The sequence below is a fragment of the Pinus tabuliformis genome, chromosome 4_1 (assembly GCF_031772625.1).
Source record: "Pinus tabuliformis cultivar Carrire ecotype Pingquan chromosome 4_1, CPIR1, whole genome shotgun sequence".
NCBI classification, from domain to species: Eukaryota; Viridiplantae; Streptophyta; class Pinopsida; order Pinales; family Pinaceae; genus Pinus; species Pinus tabuliformis.
In genome coordinates this window covers 83,289,350-83,303,976 of record NC_142303.1, presented here as the reverse complement: position 1 = coordinate 83,303,976, position 14,627 = coordinate 83,289,350, and the positions used below count along the sequence as shown (strand labels likewise).

At 39.0% G+C, this 14,627-nt stretch overlaps 1 pseudogene; it reads left to right on the top strand.

The window, feature by feature from the left end:
• Positions 1-8,418: 8,418 nt before the first annotated feature.
• Positions 8,419-10,066, top strand: LOC149174294 (G-type lectin S-receptor-like serine/threonine-protein kinase At5g24080 pseudogene; annotated as a pseudogene).
• Positions 10,067-14,627: the final 4,561 nt, after the last annotated feature.

The following is a 14,627-nucleotide window of genomic DNA, read 5'->3' as shown; positions in this document are numbered from 1 at the left end:
GATATGACTCTCCAAATGTGTCGTATCTTAGGCTCTATTTTAGGAGATTAGTTAGCTAGTTGGTTTGAATAGCATTTAATGTAAATGGACACTTGTTATTTAATAAGTGATCCATAATTAGAGGTAGTTAGGACATGGAGCTTATAAATAGCTCATTGCAAGAGTGTTTGGTTGTTCGGGTGTAAGCTCTTGCAAATCAATTATGTAATTGTTTTTTCTGATTAATAAAATTACGTGTCTGAGGACACTTCTGCCATTATTGTGGTATCAGAGCTCCAGTAATGCTGCAGTTGATTTGAGGAGGAGATTCCAGCTCTATCAGATAGTGGGAAACTCAACTCTATTGAAGTGCTCAGCAAAAGATTGGTATGAAATTTGCAATTTTTTTTATTGATTTTAGATCTGCAAATTCTAAAATCATTTTTTTTAAAAAGCAGCAAATGCAAATCTATGTGACTTTTTCAAATTGGTTGAGTGAATAAAAATATAAAAAAAAAGGACAGCGCTGTATATTTGAATTGTTTTTAAAATCTTTTCCAAACATTCAATCGATTCTGCAAATCGATTCTGCATTTTTTATGAGAATGGTTGACATCTATTTATGCTCAAATACCCTGCGTTGAGCATTCCGGCATCAATTCAGCGTTGTGGTCTGGCATTTGAACCAGCGTCCTCCAGCGATGAGACTCGGCATTTTATTCCTGCGTTTTTATTGGTATTCACTTATGAATTTTGTTGAAGCATTTCTCCCGCATTAATTAATGGCCCAGCACTAGACCCAGAAACAGGATCCAACGATAATTTTGTGAGACCCTGCATAGTCCAGTCGGTGGCAAACACCGCCCATGGGGCGTAATCAGAAATGTTCAAGTCTGAATAGAATGTGATGCCATTGAAAGAGACGTTGAAAATTCGAGGTCGTGTTGGCACGGCATGGTCGATGTCGTTAAAATACAGAGAAATGTAGTAAGTAGAATTCTCCAGACTTTGCGCCTGTGGCCACTGGATCTCCATTGACTCCACCCCTGAATTGCCAATCCGATCCAGATTACCAAAGTTCTGAGTATCAATTCAATTCGAAGCGAAATGATCAAAGGATTTCTGGCAGTAGATTCTTTTTGCAAGTGAAATAGACAGTAAATAAAGAAATGAAGTGCTGATGTTTGTTTCCAGATCAGAGACGCTTGATTTCTTACCTGGAGGCCGATCGCCGGATCGCAGGAAGACGTTGCTTAAATTGCCCGGAGGCTGCGGTAGTTGCTGCTGTTGCGTGCCTGAGAATTTGACTTAAAATTCAAGAACGTTACTCACTTCTGCCGTTATTGATCATAGTTGCAGGTAATGAAAATGCGAGTGTAGTGGCCGCATTTTTCAAACTGGTCGCAGGCACTACCATGAGAACATAAAAGTGTCACTTTTACATAAATACAAGTTTTAAAAATTGTTAACGCTGGTTAAATTACTTTTATAAAGTAATTTAATAAAAAAAATATATATTTTGTTTTCATGGGGAGTATGTAAAAGTGATTATAAAGGTTTTTTAATGGAGCGATAAGGTGGGAAGAAATTGGGGAGTATGTAAGGTGTGGAGAAATAAGGGGAGCTTTATAAAAGTGTTTTTTAAAAGCTTTGTAATAGAGTGATAAGTGAGGTTTTTAAAAGTATTTTTTTTAAAGTCATGTCATGGAGTAATAAGGATGGTGTTTTGAAATTTATGATTTTTGGAGTAATAAGGAGTTTTATTTGTAACTTGGAGAGATAAGGTGTGTTTGATAATTTGAAGCTATTTTTTAATTGGGATCATCATATTTGTAACTCAAAGTAATTTTACTTTGAGGGGGGGTAAATTTTTTTTACCAGATTGTGCAAAAGCACCCTTGTAAAAATCAAATTTTGAAAGTTGCCTTGTAAATATTTGAGAAATTGACTAGAGCCAAGTGCAAAGCTCAGTCAATATTCTCTTGTTTTGACGACTATTCGAGGGTCAAGGCCAAGCCCCGATAGATCGTGTTTTTTGCGTGGTGTGTTGTGTTGACTATCTTGTCCTTTCTGTTCTGCTTCTTGGTGCGTCTCTTCATCGCTAAAAATGTCTAAGTTGATTAACTTATTTTCTGATTCCGACAAACTTGAGGGCACTAAATCTTATAAAACGTGGCATCGTCTTATTGAAAGCACACTCATTTACAATGAATTATGGCAAGGAATATGTGATGGAGATGTAAAGCCGAATAAACCCACAGATGCAGATCCACTGGCAAAATGGGAAATCAAGAATGCTAAAGCCTTAGCTCTTATTAAATCGTCTGTGAATGATGAAATGTATGTACATATAGAGAATGCCACAGATGCATGGTCTGCCTTGAAAACTTTTAAAGACCTCTTTGATGCTCAACCTGAGTCAAAGAAAGTCGATTTACAATTGAAATTGTTGCAACAAAAATTAACGGAAGACGGTGATATTCTTGAATATCTCTCCAGACTTAAGAATATAAGGCAGGAAATTATTAATGCTGGTTTTCCCGCAATTGATGATAGCTTCATGGTTACAATTGTAATTGCTGGACTTCCTTCTTCCTACACACACTTTTTAGAGACTCTACAAGTAACTGGGAAATTAGAGAAATTAAAGTTTGATGAACTTTGTGAAATGTTTTTTTTTATCGTTAAAGGCTACGCTACTTCTATTATTTACATTAAAAACTGAGAACGATTACATTCAGGTTTACACATTGCGAGAGGCCTGGGTTGGCGCTCTTGCTCATCGAGCTTCATTGAGTCAATTACCCGCGCAGGGGCCTTCTTCCAGTGATTAAGCGCCCACGCAGGGGCCAAAAAGAGACCAATATCATTGTGCATTCTATTGAAACTGAAAGCCCACGCCATAGTAGAGGAGCCGTGAAGACGAAACCATACAAAACTTCCATTCCCACGCAGGGGCAGAAAAGAAACTTGTAGAAAAATCATCAGAGTCCCACGCAGGGGACGGGACACACACTGAACATCGTAATTATCTGACCAAGCAAAAAGATTAACGCCATACATTAAGTATTGGTGGCAAGGTAAACAGCAAACGAAAAAACCTGAGTTCAAGCAGCGAGCTGGAGCTGGGTTGAGCTTGTGACTAGTCATCGGAGTCTTCCTCCGAGTCTTCTGGATAGATCCAGTATTCCCCTTCTGGTGGGGGTCCCCAATCATTTTTGGCTTTGCCCTTTGCTGGTGCTGGTTGAGAAGCTGGCAGAGCAGCTCCTGGCTTAGATTGTGCCCCAGCTTTGTCCTCAGCAGCTTTGGAGCACTCTGCAAGCTGAATTGGGGCATGGGGTATCTCCATTGGTTGAATTGGAGCCTGGGGTTGTTCCCCCTCGTTTTCTTTCGCCTCTTCCACAAATAAAACTGAAACATGAGCTTGAATGCTTGAATTACCTTGTACATTGCTGACAGAGAAAATCGCTGAGCCAAACGCCGGAAGTGGAGCAGCTTCTGGGTTCTGTGGCCTGGCTTCCATGAATTGCTGAGCTTGGATGGGGTTGGCTTCCTCCACCCTGTGACAAAGGCATCGGCAGCAACTCGACGAGGGATTGACAGGGGGGCGTGAGGCACCTCTTCTTCCTGTGCCGCGTCGACTAAAGGGCCTTTGCCTTGGCGCCATAACTTCCCACTTACCAACACTTCCTGTCGCGGCTTTTTCACTGCTACAGAGAATCCGCAGGTGGCTCCGTGATCCCTCTCTGAGCCCTGAAACCCAGACCTCCACCTCCTCAGATCGAACTGACCAACATTCCCCATGTTCTTCAGATTTATGCAGCGGTGGTTTTCTTTGAAGCTGGTGCCCCATAACTTCCCTCTGCCTCTGCGATTAAGGCTCATTGCAGACCATAAATGGCCGTCCCTTCGCTCTATAGCTCTCACGCTCGCTGGCCAGGGCGGTGTGGAGCATTTAAGGAGCGGCTTAAACTCGAGCCCGCCCATGTACACCATGTGGCGTACTGCCTTCTCCAGACGTGGCACCCGCATCCGGGAAACTTTGTGAAATGTTGAGTCAACATGAAAAGACTTTTGGGAAGAAGAAGAAAGTTGGTGAAGATGTTTTTCTCACAGAGGCCAGCAGTAGTAAATCACCAACAGACAGTTCTCGAGGCAGAGGCAGAGGGAATCAGAATCAAGGAGCACATAATCGAGGTCGAAGCCAAAACAGAGGAAACAATTTTAACAGAGGAGGAAGAAATAATTTTCAAGGTAGAGGAAATAACCAAGGAAGAGGAAATTTTCAAGGACAAGGCTACAATAATCAAGGTCGAGGACAATCTTCAAATAGAAGTCAAAGCCGAGGCAGAGGACAATCTTCAGGTAGAGGAAGAGACTTAAGTCAAATTGTTTGTCGAAGATGTAATAAAGTTGGCCATTATGCTGAAGATTGTCGAACTTCACTTAATAAAATTCCCAAGTTTCAGCAGCATTCAGCGCAATTTGCCAATGATCAAGATGAAGATAATTCAGAATATGTTTTTACTTCCTCACTAGCATCACAAATTTCATCTCATCTTAGAAGTGACTATGAAGATGCCTGGATCTTGGATTCCGGGGCGACTCAACATATGACTTATCGACGTGATTTTTTCTGGAATTTTCAAGAGTGCCAACTTAATTCCATTTTTCTTGCTGATGATACAAAACATACTCCTGATGGAAAAGGAGTAGTAAAAGTTTTTCTCCCTGGCATTGGAGAAAAAATGATTTCCAATGTGTGGTATGTGCCCAGTTTTAAGAAAAATTTGCTCTCTTTAGTCACGATTCGACAAGCAGGACATCAGGTGATTATGGAAGATGGTTTAGTGAAGATCAATTCAATGAAACATAACTTGAAAACAGTTATGACAGGTTATGAAGATGGAAAATTGTTACGGATAAAAGGGATAGTTATTCCAAGGAAATCTGATTTTGCAGGGGCAGTGACTACAGGTATTTCACCTATCAGACTATGGCATGTAAGATATGGACATTTGAATTTTGAGAGTCTTTCACAATTGCAGAAACAAGGAATGGTTAAAGGACTTCCCACATTCAAAAGGGAAAATGCAAAATGTGAAGCTTGCATTTATGGCAAACAAAACCGAGAAAGTTTTCCAACAAGTTCATGGCGTGCAAACAGGCGGCTTCAACTAATTCACAGTGATGTTTGTGGTCCACTACAAACCTCATTTGGTGGTTGCAAGTATTTCTTACTATTCATTGATGATTTCAGCAGAATGACTTGGGTTTACTTCTTGAAGAACAAGTCAGAAGCATTTGATAAGTTTAAAATTTTTTGCCAACTTGTTGAAAATGAAGTCAAAGAAAAGATAGGTACTCTCAGGACGGATAATGGGGGAGAATTCACTTCAAATGAATTCAAAACTTATTGCAGTGAAAATGGCATAAGATGACATCTCACTAATGTTTACACTCCACAGCAAAATGGAGTAGTCGAAAGAATGAATCGCACTTTGTTAGGAATGGCGAGATCCATGTTAACCTTCAAGAGGTTAAGTCCAACATATTGGGCGGAAGCAATTCATACAGCTGTCTACTTAAGAAACAGATCTCCAACTGCTTCTTTAGACGGAATCACACCTTATGAAGCTTGGTTTGGTTTCAAACCTCGGGTTAAACATCTTAGAGTTTTTGGATCAGTGTGTTATGCCTTAGTTCCGAAAGAAAAACGAACTAAGCTTGACTCAAGAAGTTTAAAATGCACAATGATTGGCTATTCTGATGAGAAGAAAGGGTATCGTCTTTTGACCAATGAAAAATTCATTGTGAGCAGGGATGTCATTTTTGATGAAACAGAGAGTAAGAGTGCTGAAGAAAATGAAAATCTTCTTCACAAATTAGAAACTAAGGGAAGTAAAAGAAATGGACAAATGCAAAGTCAACCAACTTCACCAAATTGGTATGAACTTGATTTTCCTTCCTCTGAAAATGAGTCATCCAGTCCATCTACATCAACAACATCATCAGGGTCTTCTAGCAGTTCATCTGCATCTCCAAGCAGCAGCAGTTCTTCAGACAGTGAGTCTCCACATTCTTCACCTGAACGACGTACATCAGTTTATATTAATCCTCTTTACAATGATGGGGACTTTACAGAAGCACAAACAAGTGAGCACCAACTTCCGAAATGGGCAGTTCAGCTTTTGAAAGATGTAAAGCCTGATGAACATAATAAAACTGGCACCAGAAGGGCACCTAGAAGTGAAGGCAATTTTGCCTTGATAGCAAATGATTTTACTGAACCTTCCACATACAAAGAGGCAGTAAAATATAAAGAATGGCAACAGGCTATGGTTGAAGAATATAAAGCAGTAATTGATAACAACACTTGGAAACTTGTTGAATGTCCATCAAATGTTAAACCCATAGGATGCAAATGGGTTTACAGAATTAAGTATAATCAGAAGGGTGAACTTGACAAGTATAAAGCACGACTTGTCGCAAAAGGTTTTGCGCAGCAGGAAGGCATTGATTATGAAGAAACTTTTGCTCCAACAGCTAAATGGAACACCATCCGATTAACACTTGCATTGGCCGCTCAAAAAGGATGGAAAGTTCATCAAATGGATGTGAAAAGTGCTTTTCTCAACGGGGATTTACAGGAGGAAGTGTATATGACCCAACCACCAGGTTTTGAAGTTGAAGGACAAGAACATAAAGTCTGCAAATTGATCAAGGCTTTATATGGGTTAAAACAAGCTCCCCGAGCCTGGTATGCAAAGATGGATGATTACCTTAAGAAAGTTGGTTTTCATCGCAGTGAATCTGATGATACTTTGTATGTGCGACAACAGGGAAAATATTTGGTAATTCTTGTTATGTATGTAGATGATTTGATCATCACTGGCAATCATGATGATCATATTGCGCAGGTAAAAAAGGAGTTACATGCAGGTTTTAAGATGACAGATTTGGGATTACTTCACTACTATCTTGGAGTTGAAGTCTTCCAACGTCCACATCATATTTTCATTTCTCAGAGTAAGTATGCCGCAGAGGTTCTTCAGCGATTTGGCATGCAAGATTGCAAGCCCGTTCTCACCCCCATGGAGCAGAATTTGAAACTTTCAAAATTTGAAGGGGGGGGAAAGGTGGACAGTACAACTTACAGACAGCTGATTGGCAGCTTGATTTATTTGACAAATACTCGTCCTGATCTATCTTATGCAGTCAATATTCTTTCACGTTTTATGCAGGAACCACGAGACAGCCATTGGAATGCAGCCAAAAGAGTTCTTCGATATATCCAAGGAACAAAAGATTTTGGTCTTCTTTACACAAAGACTAAAAATTTTGTACTTGGTGGATATTCTGATGCCGACTTTGCTGGGAGTATTGATGATCGAGCATCAACATCAGGTTATTTAATGAACATGGGGTCAGCAGCAGTATCTTGGAGTTGTAAGAAACAAGCTACTGTGGCTACTTCTTCAGCAGAAGCAGAGTACATTTCAGCATGGGAAGCAGCATGTGAAATTGTTTGGTTGCACCGAATTTTGCAGGACTTGGGCATTTCTCAGGGAGAAGCTACATCATTGTTCATTGACAGCCAATCAGCCATCAAACTTGCCAAGAACCCAGTTTTTCATTCAAAGACAAAACATGTGGACACCAAGTATCATCATATCAGGTCGCTCATTGCCAAAGATGTCCTCAAACCAATTTATTGTCCTTCCGAAGATCAGATCTCCGACATTTTCACCAAACCGCTTGGCATAATAAAATTTACTAAGTTCAGGGATGAACTTGGTATTTGTTGTAATGTATCTTTGGATCATAGGGGGGAATGTTAGATGATCCAAAAATACAATTTTTATCATAGGTTATAAAATTAGAATAAAATAATTATTAATTTAAGATATTAAATTAATAATTATTATTCTAGAATGTTTAATTATTTAATGGAGATTCTTAGAATTAGCTTATTGTTGTAACTAGATATGACTCTCCAAATGTGTCGTATCTTAGGCTCTATTTTAGGAGATTAGTTAGCTAGTTGGTTTGAATAGCATTTAATGTAAATGGACACTTGTTATTTAATAAGTGATCCATAATTAGAGGTAGTTAGGACATGGAGCTTATAAATAGCTCATTGCAAGAGTGTTTGGTTGTTCGGGTGTAAGCTCTTGCAAATCAATTATGTAATTGTTTTTTCTGATTAATAAAATTACGTGTCTGAGGACACTTCTGCCATTAGAGGAAAAGCCAATATCCCTTGCAATATCCCTTGTGAATTTTTCAATTATTCATACTGGTCAGAGCTCAAGATATAGAACGTGGCTGGTTCTGTGGTTGCTTTCCTCAATTTGTCTGGAAGTTTTAGCATGAGCTTTGGTGAGCCCTCAAAGGAGTTGGTATATATTTATCATAACAAAAATAGTTTGGCTCAGGATGGTTGAGCGTTGAGGCAATTTGAGATTGTACAGATGGGATGCTAATGTCAGTTCCAGCTGGATTGTAGATTGGGTTGCAGTTTCGAATCCCTGTAGTATTGCTGGAATTTGTGGGAATGGTATCTGTTGCCTTGATGCTAAGGGTAACCCACATTGCAGCTGCCCACCTGGATCAAATCCAGTTGATTCAAGTAGACCATTTCTAGGGTGTTTGCCTGTAAATTCTTCAGCAGATTGCAGTGATGATAATAATAAAGGCCTTAAAGATACAGGATTGTGACTGTTCCACAAACAAATTACTATGGTGGAAGTTCAGTCATTTTCAATTACAGAAATATTTCTGCAATGTCTGCATGTCGGGATCTCTGCTTGTCTACATGCTCATGTGTAGCTTCTGTATATGGGGTTTCTGACCTGAAACCCTACTGTTGGACACTAGGAAACCTTCTTTTTGGAGGTTTGCAAAATCCCAATTACACATTTTTCATGAAAGTCAGCCTCATTAATAATAGTGGAATGGGATCCTCAAATGGGTACCCTCTCCGGCATTCGAAATATCAATCCCATCTGAAGATACTTATTCTAGGAACTATTCTTGGTGCTGTATTTCTGGTGTGCGTGTTTAGTCTTATTTGCAGTAGCAGCATAATTATGATGAAAAATAGACGAAGCTTGGATGCTTCCATTTTTGTTCCTGGGACTCCTGTGAATTTTCCCTTCGTGGATCTGCAGATTGCAACAAACAACTTCAAATAGGCTTGGAACTGGTATGAAAGTCTAACAATTTATCTGCAGAATATAAGGATTTTGATTTTGAAATTTGTTTCTACTAATGGGAGACCGCTTTGGCAGGAGGTTTTGGGACTGTATACAAGGGTTCACTCTCAGATGGAACTTTGATTGCTGTGAAAAAGTTGGAGAGATTGCTGCCACAAGGAGAGAGGGAATTTAAAACAGAGGTGACAACGATTGGTGCCATTCACCATAGGAATTTAGTCCGTCTCTGTGGATATTGCTCCGAGGGATTACAAAGGTGAGTGTTTGTTCGCATTCCTTTTGATTTTTGACATCTTCATCTTAGCAAAGAATAGGCCAGAATCCCAGATTACATGTTAAGGTAACAAATCCCTGCTAAAGTGTGTATCACAGAACTACTACTGAAATTTAACTTGTAAATTACTCATTTTAGGCTCCTTGTCTATGAGTTTCTGCCAAATGGATCCCTGGATAGATGGATATTCCGTTCATCTTCAAATGAGCCAAGGTTTCTAGATTGGGATACTCGCTACAGCCCATGGAATTGCATATTTTCATGAGCAATGCATGGATAGGATCATACACTGTGACATCAAGCCTAAGAACATCTTGCTGGATGAGAACTTTTGCTCTAAAGTATCTGATTTTAGGCTGGAAAAGCTGATGGGAAGGGAGCATTCCCATGCTATTACAATCGTGAGGGGTACCAGAGGCTACCTTGCTCCAGAGTGGGTCACCAATCGCCCTATCACTGTCAAGGCTGATGTTTACAGCTATGGCATGGTCCTACTGGAAATCATAGGAGGAGGAAGAAATCTCGACATGTCACTTGGAGCTGAAATTTCTTCTTCCCAGGATGGGCTTTTCAGGTATATGCTTGCTTTTGCTAATGCTGGTCTATCTTTCAAATTTCCAAATTGAAAATTCTGTAATTGTACTTTTGATTATTCTTCTATATCTATACCGCGATAAGTTATAACATATTGCGATTCTTCTATATCTATTCATGGGTAACTTTCAAGCCATGGTGAGAGCATTGGTACCTTGTAAGCAGTGTTTTTAAAACCGGAACCGGTGACCGGACCGGTCCACCTAATGAACCGGTTTACCGACCGGAACCGGTCTAACCGGGACTGGTTTGGTCTAAACGAACCGGTTTTAAAAAAATACATTAAATAATTAATTTTTAATGAAACAAAACTATTTTTAAGATGTAAAACCATGATTCCAAGCCAATAGAGACAAAATATGCAAAGTTTGCTCATTTATATACCATGCAAAGGTGATTATATCAAAATGGCACTGAGTGCAATACATATCATCGACAAGTCCATCACCAACAAGAAACAGTTCTGTCTCCAGCTATGGAAGATCAACAGACAAAATCACAAAGTAATCCAGCAAATATTACAACAACAAAAGTTGTTGGGATACTTCCGACCAAAGAAAATGAACAGATAGCATACCTGGCAGAACAAATAAATAAACAGCAAAAAGAAACCAGTAGAGCTCTAGCTAGTGATGTGACTACAGAGGGAACTGTTCTACAAATTGATGCAGCAACAGAGGATAAAGGTATGGGATATGAAAACAGTAACAAGAGAAATGTGGAAAAAACAGAAAGCACAGTTGATGATAAGCAACAGTTGACCTTGTCCCCTGCTTTGGAAGAGCAACATAAAAAAATGCAGTCAGCTCCATTTATCAATGAAGTAAGAGATGTAGAGATGCTTCATACAAGGAACAATGCCTGGGAAGCAGACCCAACAATTACTTCAGGTGAACTGCACAAAGTCCTGGATCCAATAGCAACTGATGCAACAAAAGAGGTAGATGTTACAGCATTAAATACAGCAGCACAGGGGCAATGCATGGATATTCAAAGTATTAAGATCAGGAAAGCAGAAGAGACAGCAAGTATATATGATGAAAAAAAGCAGGACCCTCTAGAAGACAAGGGTAAAGACCCATATCCAGCACCACCTGCCAGTGCAGTAACATCAAACGCTAATATTCCAATGATGGATAGAACAAATGCCACACTCCAAACAGGAGAACATCACAAACTATCATGTACAACTACAACAATAAAAAAAGACATTCAGGCTGACAATGTTGCAGCAGAGGCTGTACTAGATGTGGAAATTGAATGCAAGGATATTAAAGTTGACCAGAATAATAAAAATATAGATGTTGATGAGCAACTAAATGTGTCATCTCCATCATTGAAAGAGAAATATGAGTTATCCGACATAGCTCAACCTACTATTTTAGCACTAGCAGTCATTAAGACTTTTAATGCAAAGGATGATACAGTGGAATTAAAACAAATAAGACTACAGGAAGAACTTCATAAAGAATTCAATAGGACTTCTGTCATTGATGCAACAGCGGAGGCTACTAATGAAGAAAGAGGGGATGCAAAAGTTGTTGAACTTGAAAGCAGTGGTGTTCAAGAGCTAAAAGAGCCAGAGAGCAGAAGCATTGATGGGATGCTTCCAACAGTTAGCATGCAGACAACAGAGCTGACAATAACAACAGATGAAAAGAACAAAGAATCCAGTAGTTCTCCAGATGCGAATGTGGAAACAGAGGAAGATCCTTTACTCATTAATATAGCAAGAGAGACTAAAGGCTCAGAACATGGAAGGAATAATGGGGAAAATGCAGAAAGGACACAAAGCACAAGTGCTGAGCAACAATCAAACTTGTCTCCGGCTTTAGAAGAGCAACATGAAGAGTCACAAAGTCTGTGCCTAAAACCGGCCGGTTTAGGACAAAACCGGCCGGTTTGTTACAAACCGGCCGGTTTTGTCCTAAACCGGCCGGTTTTTACCGGTTAGGTCAAAAAATCGGGCAAGTGATGGGTTAAACCGGGTTTTTAGGCCGGTTCCGACCGGCCAGCTAGCTAACCGGCCGGTTTGACCGGTTACCGGTTTTTCAAAACGGTTTTTAAAACTATGCTTGTAAGCATGGTTCATATTCTTTGTCTTCCTATATTTACCACATCCACAAGTTTGGATGTTATCTAATGTCATTCTTGTTTTGGCTCAAATGTATATTGGACTTGTCCATTTGGTTTATTATCCATTTCTGATACAAGAAGATGTTTAATCTGCATGCACTTTGGTACCTGGCCAGTTGGCATCCTTTGGCACAGCAAAAGTAAGGCAATCTTTCAAATTTCTAAATTGAAAATTCTGTAATGGTACTTTTGATTATTCTTCTATATCTATACCATGATAAGTTATAACATATTGTGATTCTTCTATATCTATTCATGGGTACCTTTCTAGCCATGGTGAGAGCATTGGTACCTTGTAAGCATGGAGTTGCATGGATGTTATCTAATGTCATTCTTGTTTTTGCCCAAATGTATATTGGACTTGTCCATTTGGTTTATTATCCATTTCTGATACAAGAAGATGTTTAATCTGCATGTGCTTTGGTACCTGGCTAGTTGGCATTCTTCAGCATAGCAAAAGTAAGGCAATCTTTCAAATTTCCAAATTGAAATTCTGTAATGGTACTTTTGATTATTCTTCTATATCTATACCACAATAATTTATAACATATTGCGATTCTTCTATATCTATTCATGGGTACCTTTCAAGCCATGGTGAGAGCATTGGTACCTTGTAAGCATGGTTCATATTATTTGTCTTCCTATATTTACCACATCCACAAGTTTGGATGTTATCTAGTGTCATTCTCATTTTGGCCCAAATGTATATTGGACTTGTCCATTTGGTTTATTATCCATTTCTGATACAAGATTTTTAATCTGCATGCACTTTGGTACCTGGCCAGTTGGCATGCTTCAGTACAGTAAAAATAAGGCAATCCTGGTCCCTGGAAGGTCCAGTTTGCAATAGGAGCCGAGTAATGGGATGACACACAAATGGAAAAAGCAAAAGACTTTGCAGGTTCCATGTTGATATGTCAGGATTTGCCTTCATACAAGACATCTTCATATGAGTTGATGTTTTGAATCCACATCAAGATTCATATAGGTCGGTGTTTCAAATCCACATCAAGATTCAACTGATTATTCACACAAGACATCTTCATATAGGTCAATGTATCAAATCCACATCAGGATTCATTATTCCCATAACACATCTTTATACATCTTTTTATAGATTGATGTTTCAAATCCACACCAAGATTCATCTACAAAACCAAGAGTCATGTTAATAATCAAAACAATACTTGCAAGATACACCAGAAAATGCATCACAACTGATAATACTACCAGGCAACCACAAACACCGGATTCAAGGCAGATTGGGCCACACAAGCTGATAGCTACTGTGTGTCATCGTCTAATGCTTGAAAGGTTCTCACCTGAGTGCTTTTATCACTCTTTCTTGAGTGGAATTGGTACTTAACTGAACACATTATATGATATTTTAGGAAAGGTAGTAAAATGTCAACTCAGGAAACCATATATCACTCCTAAAATTGGGTTTTTTTTCTTGTCAAAATTCATCTCAAGAAACTGTATATTATTAACTACTTGTCTATCAAAATGCTTAATGAAAATTCCTACAGAGTATTCACATCCTTAATAAAATTTGACTTTACAAAGCATTCATTTCATTATAAAAATTTGACTTTTTAACATTGTGAATTTGTAGCCATGCACATGCACTGGTTGGTAAAACTATATAAATAATTGCAGTGATCCCATGCATCACTAAAATATTGAAATAATATGATACATATTACGGACTTAGCCTCTAAATGATAACAGGACTCTGAAGCATATAGGAATGCATTGGGTCTGTATGCAGGTCTTTCAGGTGCATTGAATTTGGACTTGGCCCTAAATTAAAGCTTAGTGTTCATATTCAAAGAAATGAATGAATGTGGACATTCAACTGAACCCATCTAAACATTTATACTAATCAAGGGCTGGGGTACTTTTGGTATTTGGGCTTTATTTGGTGGGGGGTATATTTCTGGATATATGCATCTAAACATATTTTTCAAAGGGTAGGTGATATAGCGCATACATCAATGGAATGGGCATACAGCTGGCAGCGATGGAAGCAATAAACAAGTGTATAGGTACTGTGTATATGGCTCACAAAATGAGGTGAAAGCCCGTGTGAGGATCTGTGGCTGACAATATCGATTCGGGACCTCTCACACAAAACCATATAATCTCTACCTTGCCAACCATTGGAAACTTTTACCTGTGCAGTACTGCAAATGGAGGTTGCCAGTTCAAACCCTGCTCCCCCTAATTCTAAAACGTCAAAGGTTCCATCCAATTTACCTCTCAGGTTCACATTTGATTATATATGCTTATGATAATAGAGCTTTTCTGTTGTGTGTATCCATCCTGTCCGTTGATACTGGTGTTATGAAATTCAGAAAACTCATTGAAGCCTATATTGACACAACAGCAGAATCTCTTAAGCATTCATGAATCATAGGCATAAT